Source organism: Podarcis gaigeae (genome assembly GCF_964106915.1).
Source record: "Podarcis gaigeae genome assembly, chromosome: 2".
Lineage (NCBI taxonomy): Eukaryota > Metazoa > Chordata > Lepidosauria > Squamata > Lacertidae > Podarcis > Podarcis gaigeae.
Genome location: NC_139679.1, coordinates 111,360,815 through 111,376,743, shown reverse-complemented (window position 1 = coordinate 111,376,743; position 15,929 = coordinate 111,360,815). Strand labels below are relative to the sequence as shown.

Here is a 15,929-nt window from a genome sequence, read left to right as displayed (position 1 = left end):
ACAGCCTCAGTCCTGTATACCTGAAGGAGCATCTCCACCCCCATCGTTCTACCCGGACACTGTTCCAGTGCCGAGCGCCTTCTGGTGGTTCCCTCGCTGCGAGAAGCCAAGTTACAGGGAACCAGGCAGAGGGCCTTCTCGGTAGTGGCACCCGCCCTGTGGAACGCCCTCCCACCAGATGTCAAAGAGAACAACTACCAGACTTTCAGAAGACACCTGAAGGCAGACCTGTTTAGAGAAGCTTTTAATGTTTGATGCATTATGGTATTTTAATATTTTGTTGGAAGCCACCCAGTGTGGCTGGGGAAGCCCAGCCAGATGGGCGGGGTATAAATAATGAATTATTATTAATAATATTAATATTATTATTATTAAGGCCATTCTTTATTTCTGTAATCCACCCACCAAGAAACCTATGTGTTTTTCCTAAAGAAGTAGGCAGATGTGGATAATAGCTGGATTTTCTATTTTGGAAAACTGGAGCCTGGCCATTGTGTGTTTCATCTTACCAACAGTCAATGATGCAACAGGAAAACCCCACAGAATCTCATTTGAATGTCTGCCTCGACTCCCACACCAGAGTCCATAACATCAGCCAACACCGAGGCTTCCTTCCTCCCCCCCTTTATTTGGATACAATAAATTCATAGACTGCAAACAAATTGTTTCAGAGAGGCGTGCCTATTAAAAACAAGACGGTGTTGCAAACAACAGAGATGAAAATCACAAATCTTATGAAGAGTTCTTGGGGAAATTGAAAACTTGCATGCTGTTTTGCGGCATTTGGGTATGCCTGGTAAAGGAATTACCGTCATGTCAGTTTAGGGATATGATGGGCGTTCCTGTATGAGAGCCCTGCAGGCCATATACTCCAGGCTCTGTACACACTAAACCATGGGTAGGCAAATTAAGGCCCGGGGGCCGGATCTGGCCCAATCGCCTTCTAAATCTGGCCCATGAATGGTCCAGGAATCAGCGTGTTTTTACATGAGTAGAATGTGTGTTTTTATTTAAAATGCATCTCTGGGTTCTTTGTGGGACATAGGAATTCATTCATATTTTTTTTCTTTTCAAAATATGCTGAAAAAGTTTGCTGACCTCTGTAACAACCTTTAGCCCCATTAGCTAAAGTGGTGCTTCAGGTTAAGAACAGTTTCAGGTTAAGAACGGACCTCCGGAATGAATTAAGTACTTAACCTGAGCTACCACTGTATAGCGTCCACAAAGCCAGAGAGCAGTTTGAGGCCCTTGAACAGCAGGGTCGAGAGACTCTGATAGTGTAAAGACAGTGGTTCATAAACTCCCCACCCCACCACCCATGGACAGTAAGAGCAGTTCGACAGTGGGACAAACGTCCTTGAAAAGTGGTTGACTCTCCTTCATTGGAGGTTTGTAAACCTCCATCTGTCGTGGGTGTTTTAGTTGCAATTTCTGCATTGCAGGGAGTTGGACTAAATGACCTTTCGGGTCATTTCCAACTCTACAGTTCTATCATTTTAGGACACCTTGAAAAGTGCTGAGGGGTCTTGGCCGGCCACTTTTTCTTCCCGTTGTGGCAATTGCAAGTCTATACAATTCATATCGCAATACAACACAGCATAAACAGCAACCATTTCGCTTGGGGGTTCTGTTCTTGGCCTGCCCCCCCAAAGTGTGTCCCATCCCATGACACCCCACCCCTGTTCTGCCCCACCCTGCCCCCATTACACCCCTGTTCTGCCCTCTTCTGGGTCCAAAAGGACTCACACGTTGGCAACCATGCATCAGTTGGACATGCCCAAAATAGTCACCGCCTGTACAGTATAAGAAGTAAAAGAAGCTATAATCAACAGGACTATTTGATGTGGTGGATGTTCCGCCAGCCGACTTCAACTGTAAATCCAGATAAATGCTATGGACCACCTGAATGAAGATCATGGACCACAGCCTGGTAACTCTTGATTAAGATGCTCCTTTCTCTCATGGATGGACTGTGAGCTCCCCATTCCATCCCTTAATCAAGAACCATGCATGGACCTTTTCCCCAGAGAATTTCACTTTCGGAAAGGTAAAGAGATGGGCATCAGTATCACCGTCAAAAAATGCTACCAGGCCCTCCGAGTAGTCCAGGGAAACACGGATCCTACTTGGGTGATGGCACAAGGACAAATTTGTCCTAGGGTTGGCAGTAATTGACTGGTACTGCCCATCAATACGCTGTACCCCCCAGTACCCTCCCTCTGGTGCAAGGAAAATTCCCCCATTTCTGTTTGCAGACTCCCTCACGATTCCCACACCCCACCAATTGCCCCCTTCCACCACTTCCACTTCCCAGCAAAATTTCCCCGAGTCGATGCCCTGCTGGCTTAGGACGCTGTTCAACAAGTCATATCTCAGAGCACTACTGTTCACACTTTGTTTCATGTATCTCCATTTCACACTCTTCAGATCTTCTGATACGTAGAGCTGGGGATGAGCTGTGCTTGGATCCAGAGTCAAATTGGCTGTGAAGAGGAAAAAGAGATCTCAGCATTTGGGGAAGGTTCTCAGGCAGGGTGGAAGGAGAAGAAACTTGCCCATGTGAAGACCACCTGGTGGAAACCCTTACACATATGGTTCTTGATTTAAACTATATGCTGATCTCCGTCAGCAGTTTCTACATCAACTCTACATCCCCAAATGGAAAACAGAGTTCGAGGTCATACATTTTCTATTACTGGGGAATGATCAGGAGCTCACCAAGTTAGTGGCTAAATATCTCTACAGTGGTACCTCGGGTTACATATGCTTCAGGTTACATACGCTTCAGGTTACAGACTCCGCTAACCCAGAAATAGTACCTCAGGTTAAGAACTTTGCTTCAGGATGAGGACAGAAGTCGCATGGCAGTGGTGTGGCAGCAGCAGGAGGCCCCATTAGCTAAAGTCGTGCTTCAGGTTGAGAACAGTTTCAGGTTAAGAACGGACCTCTGGAACGAATTAAGTACGTAACCAGAGGTACCACTGTATTTGGTTTTTTGTTGTCGAAATACACTGCAGACGTCTGATCTCCCTGGAGACCCAGAGGTGTGACGATAGACTGCTTTGCCTCCTTTCTTTTAGCAAATGTTTTGTGCCACTGGGGAAGTGGTAATTCTGTACTGATTTGTTTTAGATGTTTGGATGTGATGCCAATAAAGGTTTGATGACCATGATGTTATTCAGTCCCTAGAACCAAAGATCAGAAAGGAGGTTCTTTAATTTGCCCCAGTGGGTAAAAAGATGGCGACCAGGCAAGAGAAAATATGTTTGGAAAGACTATTTTTAATAAGCAGAGGATCAACTAATGCATATCAGAACTCCTCCAGACCTCCTTTTTTATTGCATGTTCATGATTAATTGTTCTCATGGTAGTATTGGCTATGCAATTTTGCTTTCAATGTTTGACTTACAAAAGTTTTGTTGCTGAATACCCCTGGAAAAACAAACAAAGCTACCAATCTCAGAGGGGTCCTCAGTTTATAGAAGATATAAGCACAGTAGTGTCAAAAAATAAAAATCAAAGGCACCTGATACATAAGTGAATCTTGGGGATGGGAGACATAAAGAACAGCATTATATTCAAATGATGATTATATGTGAAAACAACATAGAATATGAATATGCAGCTTAACTATCACACTAGTCGCTTAGAGTAGCTGGGGCAACCCAGGGTGGGATAGAAGAGAAGAAGAAGAAGAAGAAGAAGAAGAAGAAGAAGAAGAAGAAGAAGAGGAGGAGGAGGAGGAGGAGGAGGAGGAGGAGGAGGAGGAGGAGAATACTCAGAGGAACAGAATGCAGATTAACTTTTACAAGCAATTATTATGGCATGTGGATTCCCTCTGCCCCCAAACTGAACTGAGTAAAAGTGGGTGGAGTAAAAGTAAAACACCATAATGACTTTTACATCAATTTAAATTCATTGCCCCCGTCTACGTTAACTAATGGGGCCTCCTGTTGCCACTGCGCCGCCGCTGCACGATTTCTGTTCTCATCCTGAAGCAAAGTTCTTAACCTGAAGCACTATTTCTGGGTTAGTGGAGTCTGTAAACTGAAGCGTATGTAACCTGAAGCGTATGTAATACATGTACCACTGTATTTTTAACCACTCTTGCAAGCCTGAGTTCATTCTGAGCTTTAGCCAGCCCGACATTCCCTCTGCAACTGTTAGCTACTTGTGTATACTCCTCCTTTGTGGTTTCCCTTTTTTTCATTTCTTATACATGTCCTTCTTAACTCTCAACTCATCTGTAAGCTCCTTATGCAGCCACACCGGTTTGTGTGGATGCCTCCCACATTTCTTCTTTTGTTGGTATTGTCTGCATTTGGGCCTTCAATATTTCTCCTTTTAGAAACTCCCATCTTTCTTGGACTCCCTTCTCATTGGGTATTTCTGACCACGGGATCACACCCCGTAGCTCCTTCAGCTTTTAGAAATTGGCCTTCTTAAAGTCCAGAGTGTGAGTCCGACTACACTCAATTTCCCCTTGCCTCAGTATCCTGAAACCCAGGAGAACATCATCACTTCCTCCCAAGTTTCCAAGCACTTCCACTTCATCTATCAGTTCCTCCCTATTGGTGAGGACCAGGTCCAAAATAGAGGATCCCCTTGTTGGTCCTTCTGGGAAATGAAATTGTCAATGATGCACTGGGGGAATTCATCAGACCTTACACTTTGAGTCCCAACAGATATTGGGGAAGCTGAAGTCCCTCATGACTACTATTCCTCTCCTTTTTGAATGTTTGGTAATCTTCAGTCTGGCTTGGCAGTCTATAGCAGACACCCGCAGTAAGATCACTGTCGTTTCTCTCGTTTCTCTCTCCTACAATTTTACCCATATACTCTCAATCTGCTTTTCATGCTCCAGTTCATAGATTTCATCACAAGTGTACACATCCTTTATGTACAATGCTACTCCTCCTCCCTTCCTGTTTGGTCTATTCCTTTTGAACAGGCTGAGGTTCCAAGAAGAACCAGAGAACTAAAAAACACCTGGTGGTTAAAAAAAGCTCAAGAGATCCAGCACTTAGCCGACACTCATGATGCACAGAGTTTCTTTAAAGCCACAAAGACCATCTATGGGCCAATAAATCATGGCATATGCCCTCTACGCTCAGCAGACGGTATCACACTTCTAAAAGATAAATAAGCTATTGCACTGTGTTGGAAAGAACATTACCAACATCTCCTTAACCACAACTTCCCCGTAGCTGCTAAGGGCCTCTCACAAATTCCACAAAAACAAATTAGAGATGAGCTTGCTGTATCTCCAAATCTGGGAGAGTTGCGTACAGCTATTAACCAAGTGAAAAACAACAAAGCCAGTGGACCTGATGGGATACCTGCTGAAATCTTCAAAGTGGGAAGAATTGAACTTACAGAACAACTCCACAAGCTCATTGAAAAAATATGGGAAAGAGAAGAAATCCCAGCAGACTTTAGAGATGCCAAAAATAGCAATATCTTTTTAAAAGGTGACAGAACTAATTGTGGAAACTACTAAGGCATCTCTCTATTAGCTGCAGCTGGCAAAATTCTTGCAAGGATCTTAGCAAACCGTCTCGTAACAATATCCAAGGTGACCCTTCCTAAATCCCAAAATGGTTTTTGGCCTTCTAGGGGGACAGTGGACATGATTTTCACTACTCAACAGCTTCAAGAAAAATGCAGAGAGCAAAACCAACCCCTGTATATGGAGTTTATTGACCTGACTAAGGCTTTCAACACTGTAAATGATAATGCCCCGTGGACTGTCCTTCTAAAAATGGGCTGCCCAGATAAATTTGTAAACATTATTCGGCTCCTCCATGATAATATGAAAGCAACAATCGCAAACAACAATGGCCTTTTTTTTTTTTAAAAAAAGGGCTCTTTAATCCATACAGTTATAGGAGCATCAACTGCAGCTACAGTAAGCCTGCCTGTCATATTGCATGACGCGGTCTGAGCCACAAAAGCCAAATTATGCTATCAGACCAGACTGACACTCAAACACATCCTCCTATGTCTGCAGAAGGATGGGACCCTAGTGGCTTGGGGTGTGTGCAGGTATTGTCCACAGAGCTAAACTGGCACGGAACTGATACCTTCCTATATCTGCATTTGATGAGTGGGAGAGAACTGAGAGTAGGCGCTACACTCAGAAGCTGGTTACCATCGCAGTGAACAGTGCCATCAAATATTGCATTGAAAGCTGACTGTCAACAGAAAGGGACAAAAGATGTCCTGGCATCGCGCTCGCTGTGGGTGGAGGGAGTTTCTAAGACACTACCAATTCAAATGAACATTTTATCCACTCCCAAATGTGGAGGGGCCCTTAGCCGGGTCACTTCTGCACCTGGAGTTGAGTTCTGTATCTGGTGCCAAAGTAGTTAGATATAATGGATGCATCTGAAGTACCAAAAGGTCAGGGGGTTACCTGTCAAGTGGCTGTTAGGTGATCTGCAAGGGATGCATTTTTGCCGGCAACTCTGGATCTCATGTGGATTTGTTTTCTCAGCAGGAACCTTGGAAGCTTAAAAAAAAGCAAAAAAAAAAGCTTGGTGTCAGAGCAAGGCTTTCGTCCATTTTGCCGTCATGCAGAGAGCTCTTCTTATGTATAGAATGTCAGTCTGTCTATCATCCAAAATACATCTTCTTATTTAAGGTGGTGCCCATAACAGAACTCTGAAGCACATTCAAAGCATGCACACCCAAAAAGGAACCCTGGGAACTGTATAGTTTACCACCCACAGAGATACAATTCCCAAGCACCCTCAACAGACTACAATTCCCAAGATTCTTTGTGGTGGACGGCTGTGCTTTGAATGTATGGTGCTGTGAGTGCAGTGCTATTTTTCTAGAAAAAGAGGTGCTGGAATTCACCATGAACACCTCCATTTGTTCTCTTATAAGGGCGATGGAGCCCACCTGAGAGGTGCCAGAACTGAGTTCCAGCGAATTCTAGCTGAAAAAAAGGCCCTGTGTAAATGTATGGTGCGTATGGAACCCCAATCATAGACCTACAGAGGAACATAGAGAGGATCGGCTAGGAAAATAATAATAATAATAATAATAATAATAATAATAATAATAATAATAATAATTTATTACTTATACCCCGCTCATCTGGTCAGGCCTCCCCAGCCACTCTAGGTGGCTTCCAATATTAAAAACACAATAAAACATCAAACACTCCCTTTCTTTTCCCTTATACAATGGTACCTCGGTTTACGAACAGTCCTGTTTACGAACTATTCGGTTTATGAACTCTGCAAAACCGGAAGTAGTGTTTCGGTTAGCGAACTTTACCTTGGTCTACAAATGGAAGCCAAATGGTGGAAGGGCACCGGCAGCGGGAGGCCTCATTAAGGAAAGTGCGCCTCAGTTAAAGAACGGATTTGGTTTAAGAACGGACTTCAGGAATGGATTAAGTTCATGAACTGAGGTTCCACTGTACACGGGTTCTGTTTCTCTTTTTTCTTTGTGACTCACCATGTTTGATGCACATATAGTTATGCTCTTTCGAACTTCCAATTTTTTTTAAAAAAGAAAAGAACAGCCATGCCAAAGCAAAACAAAAACCTTAAAAACCTTTAAAACTTCCCTAAACAGGGCTGCCTTCAATCTTCTTGTACATAGTAGGCTGGTGTTTGGGTTTTAGCCCTGGCTCCTATTTTTAGACTACATGATGAAACTGTACAATTACCAGACAAAATCATGAAGATCAAAATGCACTTCAGAGCGACACTCGCTGCCAGCAAAACCCCAAAAACCAATCCAGGCCAGAAGAACATGGAAGAAGAAGGATCTGTGGAGAACCAAATGGTGTGAAACTCAACAATACAGAAAGTGTACGTGAAACCTTTAGCAGCCAATTGAGAGCTTTCATGATCTAAGGGCACATGGTGGTGTAACTTGATCTGAAGTTGAAGTCGGTCCACATCTGGTTCGTGACTGAGCGGAAATAAGCAGCCTAAAGTCATAGTACATGGGACCACTACAGACAGTGGCGCAGCTGCATGCTCCGCTACCGGGGGCGGAGAGCAGGCGGGGGCGTGGCTGGCCACCCGTGAGGGCGTGACACGTGTTTTGGGGGTGTGCCATGCTGCCTGTGGGGGCATGGCACCTGCTGCCTGGCGTGTGTCCAGGGGGGCCGCCGCGATGGCACCCTACTGGAATACTGGTGCCGGGGGCGGTCCGCTCCCTCCGCACCCCTGTTCCTCCATCAATGACCACAGACCCCACAGCCATCAGGATCCCCGGACGGTGAGCTTTCGTTTCTTTAAAAAAAAAAAGCATCTGAACCTCCTAAAAAGAACGTTACGAAAGCATGTATGAAGGTCGCCTTCCAAGAAATTTCTGTGAAATGAAACAGTTGCTCCCTTTTAGTGTTTTTAGTCAATGAGTCAGAGCTGTGACTAACAAGTGTGTGCTTTGTACACCAGGCAACAGAAGTCCTAAAGAGGTCCCTTAAGAGCTGCTGTCCCTACCCACCAGCTGCGACCCTTTTGTACAATTATTCTGAGTTTGTTTCATTTTCTAGTTCTTGGAATCTCAGTAATTTGCCTTCCTCCCCCCCCCCCCGCAACCAGGATGCATCTTTCCTCCAGTGGCCCAGGGGCCAGATCCAGCCCAATCACCTTCTAAATCTGGCCCACGGACGGTCCGGGAATCAGCATGCTTTTACATGAGTAGAATGTGTGCTTTTATTTAAAATGCATCTCTGGGTTATTTGAGGGGCATAGGAATTCATTTTTCTTCTTTTTTCTTCCAAAATATAGTCCGGCCGCCCCCCACAAGGTCTGCGGGACAATGGACTGGTGAAAAACTTTGCTAACCGCTGCTATAGCTAGCTACCTCTGGGACAAGTAACTTGCTCTATGCTCACCTCAGCTGAAAATAAACAACAGCCATGACCCTTCTCCTCCTCATTTGTCCTTCAACTTCTCACTTGTCTGTCAAGTACTTGCCCTGTGCCTTATGTTTGTTTTTCTGTTAATGTATTTACAAAATATTTTTTTCTGAAACTTAAAAGAAAGGGCTAGCTAGCTACATCGGTTGAAAACCAAAAGCAATATTTAGAATATTTTGATCCGTACCTTTAGCCTGAGCACGAGGCGATATTGCGGGTAACTCTCCTCTCTCTGGTCCAGTTGTCCTTTGCTTTTCATTCGCCATGTTCATCAACTATTTGATCTGACTTATTCGCTTAAAGAGCACCACCCTCCAGAAAAGGAACTAATGATTCCTCAAAGCTCTGAAAATCTTATAAACGTCAGGAAAGTACCCACACAGGAAGTGGTGATGCAATTCTTAAATTCAACTCTTTTCGGGACGAGCCAACCTCTGACATTTCTCACCGAATTTGCTCAGTTATACAAAATTTAAAGGGATATCATATTACTTTAAACCAGGGTTTCCCAAACAGAGGTCTCCAGCTGTTTTTGCACTACAACTCCCATCGCCCCTAGCTAGCAGGACCAGTGGTCAGGGAGGTGGGAACTGTAATCCAAAAACAGCTGGAGACCCACATTTGGGAAACCCTGCTTTAAACAGTCATGGTTTCCTCCAAAGAATTCTGGAATGTGTAGTTTGTTAAGGTTGCTGAGAGTTGTTAGGAGACCCCTATACCCTGCACAAAGCTACTATTCCCAGAATGATTTCACAATCAATCCCTCTTCCCAGAGAACAGGGCTGGCCCTACCATTAGATGGAGTGAGGCAGCTGCCTTAGGCAAGAGACTTGAGTATCATAAAACTCCATCAAATTTCAAATTTAATTTAATTGTGTTTAATTTTTCACTCCCAGAAAGACACTCTTGTGGGATTTTCTGCCTTATGTGCCAAAATAACTTGCTATTTTGCACTTTAACTTTAAGAGCAGAGTGGGAAGGGTGATGTCAGAGCCACCCGAGGTCCCAGCTCACAAGAGACCAAAATCCAGTCCAAGTTATATACAAAAGGTTTTATTGAAGAACATTGTTGTTGTTACATCCAAGCTCCATGGCTCAGCATCTGTTACCCTTAGATGTTAGAAGTCCCCTCTGAGTCAGTCCCGCCCCTGCACCAGCTTAAGAGGCTTGTACTGCTCCACCTTTTCCTCTCTTTCCTTTTCCGCAGGGTCTTCCTGCCCCCCTGTGCTCCCTCCCTCCGGGACTCCCCCGAGGCTGAGTCTTCTGCCGCCTGCTCCCCCCTCCTTCGTGCTTTGGGACCAGGCTCCTCCTCAGGGCTCTCCTCATTTCCGCGCGCCTCCACATTTGAACTTGGCGCGCGTACGTTGCCTCTGACCTTCCTTTCGACCGTTACGCTACTCTCGGTACTACACTCCTCCCCTTCCGGCAGGACGTCTTGCTCCGAACTCCTTCCCCTCTCTGCTCCCTGTTCTGCTCTTTCTGACACACTGGCAACTCCACCCCCTTCACTCCGTTCCGACGGAGAGGCCGGTCCCGATCTCCAGCCCCCACTGGGGATTCCCCCTTCGTTCCCCTGCTTCTGACTGCCTCCCTCTCTACTGCCCCTTGGCCTGACCAGGGGGGCTCCCTTTTGGGAATCCTCGGATTCACTTGACGGACTCACTGACAACCTCGGGTCGTCGTCGTCCTCTTCCTCGTCGCCCTGGGACCCCTCCCCCTCGCTCTCTGTCCCTGAAACCCTGACATCCATCCCCCCCTCGAAGCCCCCCCTTCCCCCCTCCCGCCCATCGGGTGCAGGTTGTAGGAGCTGCAGCTCTTCGGAGGTGGATGCAGGATACAGGTTGTGTACCTCCATATCCTCTGCTTGCAGTTCGGTGTATGAGTGTTCGAATTCGGGTTCTTGACCCAAAGTGTTCTCTTCTCCCTCTTCCATTGGTACCTCGTCTGGTGCTGCCGGCCAAGGTCCCGTCAGCCATTTCCTGCGCCAGTCCTCCTCTGGTTGCTCGTCCCACCAATAAGAGGGTTCTGTGTCCACCCCTGAGCACGATCCCCTGGGCGGGCTAGATTCTGGCGTTCTCTCCTCGGCTGAAGAAAAATCCCGGAAAGTACTGTCTGGGAGTGTGGGCGTAAAGAGCCAGTCATCAAAGTACTCGGCTGGCATGGGTCTATGCGGGAAAAGGGCATGGAACTCGTCTTTTAGAAGAGGTTCGTCTAAAGCGTAGCCCGGCACCCAACCGTTGGCACTGGCTGGAGTGCCCTCTGTGGCTAGAAAGTATTCTACCCCCTCTTCCCCCCATCTCGAGTCCAGGATTTCTGTGACCTCGTTGAGTGGTTCGGCCCTAGGCGCCCTCTCCCTCTCCTGTGACTTAGTGTGTAGTTGCGGGACTGTTTCAGACTCCTGAAACCTGTGCGGTGCCTTGTAGGGGGTGAGCACCGACCTATGAAATACCGGATGCACTCTGGAACCTTCGGGGAGGGCTAGTCGAAAGGCTACAGGGTTGATCTTAGCCTCCACCTGGTACGGCCCTAACTGCCTGTGCCCTAGCTTCTTCTTGGCCAACGACTTGGCTGGCATCGCTTGGGCGGCTAACCACACCCAGTCCCCCACCTGGATCTCCTCCCCCGCTCTCCTGTTTTTGTCTGCCTGCACCTTATATGCTTGCTTGGCCAGCTCCAAATGTCTCCGCAACTTTTCGTGCACCTCCTGCAGCTCCGCTGCAAACTGGTCGACTTCTTGCGGCACCCCCTCTCTCGGTGCCCCGAACCCCGGGAAGGTTCTGGGATGCCGACCGTTGTTCGCGAAGAACGGCGTCACCCCCGTGGACGCGTGCTTCGTGTTGTTATAGGCAAACTCTGCCATCGGCAGGTAGTCCACCCAAGCTGCGGGTCGCTGATTGGCGTAACATCTCAGGTACTGCTGCATGATCGCGTTGACCCTCTCAGCTTGGCCGTTGGTCTGTGGGTGTCTCGCTGACGTACGGTTGATCTTGACGTTCAGGATACCTAAAAGCTTCTGCCAAAAATTGGAAACAAACTGGCGCCCCCTGTCGGACAGGATGGACTGCGGCAGCCCATGCACCTTGAACACGTGATCAATGAAGAGTTTGGCAGTCTGTTCCGCCGTCGCCACCTTTGCGCACGGAATGAAGTGCGCCATCTTGGTGAACAGGTCCACAACCACCAGTACCGCCGTCTTCCCTCTGGAGCTGGGCAGGTCAGTAACGAAGTCCAGGGCTACCCTCTCCCACGGTTGCTGTGGCGTTTCCAGCGGTTCCAACAGCCCCGCTGGCTTCTGGTGTACTGGCTTGGACCTTTGACAAGTGTCACACCTGGCGACGTAATCCGCTACCTCTCCACGCATCCGAGGCCACCAAAAGTCCCTTGCCACCAGTTCTATTGTCTTCTCCTTGCCGAAGTGGCCCGCACTGGGGGCGTCGTGCAACTGCTGCAGAACCTTTGCGCGAAGCTCGTCGCTTGGCACGTAGAGGGCACCTTTGCGAGTTAGCAGCCCGTCGCGTAGTTGGAAATCTTCGCCACTCTGCACACCTCTGCGCAACTCCTCCATTTTGGACTGTGCGAACTGATCCACTTGCAACGCGCGTCGCACCGCGTCCAGATCTACTGTGATGGCAGCGCACGACCACGCCTGCGGTGCGAAAATGTGCCTGGCTGCTACTGGTGTCGCTTCATCGAGATATTGCGGTTTCCTGGATAGCGCATCGGCTATAACGTTGGAATCTCCGGGGATGTACTCTATCCGAAAGTCGAAATCCGCGAAGAATTCCGCCCAGCGCATGTGTCTCTGGCTTTGGAGCTTCGCCGTGCGCCAATACTCTAGGTTCTTGTGATCCGTGTGGACCTGTACTGTGTGCTTGGCTCCTATGAGGAAGTGTCGCCACGCTTTGAACGCTGCGTGAATGGCCAACAGCTCTCTGTCCCATATGGTGTAGTTTTGCTCCGCCTTGCTGAGCTTTCGGGAGTAAAAGGCACCGGGTCTCCAGTTCCCATGTGGATCTTCTTGCAGGAGCACGGCTCCAACCGCCCTGTCTGACGCGTCGGTCTCTACTCGCATGGGCCTGCCTGGATTCACGTGCAGCAGCTGCTCCTCGGATGCGAAAAGGCTTTTAAGCTTCCGAAAAGAGCGCTCCGCCTGTTCCGTCCACACGAACCTCTTCTTCTTGGAACTCAGAGTGTCCGTGATCGCTGCCGTCTCCTTTGCAAAACCTCTGATGAATTTGCGGTAGAAGTTGGCGAAGCCGACGAATCTCTGGACTTCCTTCCGATTGCGTGGGCTCTTCCAGTCCAACACCGCGCGGACCTTGACGCTGTCCATGGCCAGCCCCTTGTCGGACAGCTTGTAGCCCAGGAAATCCACCTCCGTCACATCAAACTGGCACTTCTCTAACTTGGCGTAGAGCCTGTTCTCCCGTAGTCTTTGCAGGACTTCCTTTACGTCCCTCTCGTGGGCCTCTTCCGTCTCTGAAAAGATCACGATGTCGTCGAGGAAACACACACATTTCTTGTAGAGGAGTCCCGCTAGCACGTGATGCATAAAGGCTTGGAAGACGTGAGATCCATTTTGGAGACCAAACGGCATAACTCTGTATTCATACGTGCCCAGAGGCGTGAACATGGCCGTTTTCCACTCATCGCCCTCCCGGATGCGTATGAGGTTATACGCTCCACGCAGATCCAATTTGGTGAAGATCTTCCCCTTCCTCACGGTTGCTAGGAGATCATCAATCTTAGGCATGGGGAAGGCCTTGGGTTTGGTCATACTGTTTATGGTTCTATAGTCCACAATGAGTCTCTTTTGGGGCGTGTCCTTCTTCTTCACAAAGAACACAGGACTGCCCCCCACTGCTTTCGATTCCCGGATGAATCCACGCTTCAAATTGTGCTCTATGAACTCCCTGAGCTCTTGCATTTCGTCCTCAGACATGGAATACAGCTTTGCAGTCGGCAACTGTGCCCCCGGCACCAGATCGATGGCACAATCATAAGGTCTGTGGGGCGGCAACTGGTCAGCTTCCTTCTCGCAGAAAACCTCCAGGAACCCTTCGTACTTGCTAGGTACTGCCTGCACCATGCCAAGTCGCAGCTGCTGCTCAGCCCCCTCCTCCTGGCAGGACTGGATGCAATTTTGAGCACAGTACGATGAACAAAAGGTGATCTGGCGTTGGTACCACGCTACAGCAGGACTGTGTCTCTCCAGCCAACTCATGCCCAATACTATAGGCGTGTCAGACAGGTGGGTGACATTGAAGCTAATGACTTCTCGGTGATCTCCAATCCGCATCACCATGGGAGGTGTCTGTTGCACAACTTGCCCTCCTAGCAATTTCCTGCCATCCACCGTGACTACGTTCAGAGGCGTTGTGGCGGGCAGAAGCGCTATGCGATGCTGCTTGACGAATTGCATCCCCACGAAATTGGCGTTGCTCCCCGAATCGATCGTGAGGGGCACTTCTAGGGTGGTCCCATTTGGCAACTGAAGTGTTGCAGTGAGCTGCACCGCTGGCTTGGGTGGTAAAGGGTCTGTGGGTTGCAAAGACGCTGGGGACTGTTCTACAGATTCGCCTGGCTGAGCCCCAGCAATTCTGCTTCCAGCCAGGCATAGTCGTTTCCCTGAGGTTCCTCTTCCTGGATCACTTCTGCAGCTACCGTCGCTAAAGCTGCAGTGTGTTTCTGGAGCCTCTGGGGGCACTCTTTCGCCATGTGCAGTGCACTGTCGCAGATGTAACACTTCCTGGTCCCTCTAGGAGGCTTCGCCTTTACTGCACCGGAAACTGGGGCTCTGGCTGTTGCTTGAGCCTTAGCACCACCAAGTTCCATCGGCTCCTCCCCCTGCCTCCCCAGCGGCGAGGGATGTGACTGACTGAACTCCCTGGGGATGAAAGAAGACGTCCTCGCTTGTGGACGCACCTGACGTTCTTCCTCATTGTGCCAAGGACGTCCCTCGTGACGTATCCCAATCGCCAGAGCCCTCTGCACCACCTCCTCCAGGGTCTGAGGTCTGTCTCCCCTGGCAAGTTCGTCCTTTATGGGACCGCTGAGACCCTCCCAGAACAAATCCCTCACAGGTGTGCAGTCTTTCTCCCAGCGTAACGCAGTCAGTAAAGCAAAAAATCTGGAATGGTACTGACGCACAGTGGCTTTGCCTTGCCGCAGTCCAAATATCTCCCTGCGTGCAAGATCCAAATCTACGGTTGACTGGAAGCAGGCATCCATCGCTTTAATGAATTCATCAGAATCGCGGCGGGCAGGGCCATCTTCACGCCACAAATTGCGCAACCAGTCTCTGGCCGGCCCATGCAAGTGAGAAACAATAAACCCCACTTTCTCCTCCTCATCTTTAAAGTCATGACGAAGCAAGTGCAATGCATACAAAACGTCTGCTCTGAAACTGGGGTAGTGCTTCAGGTTCCCATCGAAGTGGGTGACTAGGCTGCCCCCCCCCGCCTTCCAAGTCCAATTCCCTCTGATCTGGACCCTGGGAACCCTTCCCTGCTTGCACGCTCCCACCTTGTTTGCAGGTCTTGGCAGCGCTTCTCCATTTCGTCATGCTTCTTCTGAGACGCAAGGACTGCAGCGGTGAGTTCGGAAACTGTAGTTCGCAGTGCTGTCAGCTGATCCTCTGCACTCATGGCTGTCACCGTTTGTGAGCTTTGCAAAAAAAAATTTGCGTTCTTTGGGAGGGGACTTACTGTCAGAGCCACCCGAGGTCCCAGCTCACAAGAGACCAAAATCCAGTCCAAGTTATATACAAAAGGTTTTATTGAAGAACATTGTTGTCGTTACATCCAAGCTCCGTGGCTCAGCATCTGTTACCCTTAGATGTTAGAAGTCCCCTCTGAGTCAGTCCCGCCCCTGCACCAGCTTAAGAGGCTTGTACTGCTCCACCTTTTCCTCTCTTTCCTTTTCCGCAGGGTCTTCCTGCCCCCCTGTGCTCCCTCCCTCCGGGACTCCCCCGAGGCTGAGTCTTCTGCCGCCTGCTCCCCCCTCCTTCGTGCTTTGGGACCAGGCTCCTCCTCAGGGC

The 15,929-nt window shown here is 48.7% G+C and overlaps 1 long non-coding RNA gene across 2 annotated transcripts; it reads right to left on the bottom strand.

Annotated features, from left to right (window-relative positions):
- Positions 1-662: 662 nt before the first annotated feature.
- Positions 663-9,309, bottom strand: LOC310838219. Of its 2 annotated transcripts, XR_014560819.1 has the most exons (5): positions 9,078-9,281; positions 7,685-7,786; positions 6,416-6,511; positions 1,461-2,483; positions 663-1,398 (listed from the first exon to the last, which is right to left on the bottom strand). It is a non-coding gene; the product is annotated as an uncharacterized lncRNA (long non-coding RNA). The 2 variants fall into 2 exon arrangements; XR_014560818.1 differs by having other exon boundaries at positions 7,685-9,309.
- Between the last annotated feature and the right edge of the window lie 6,620 nt (positions 9,310-15,929).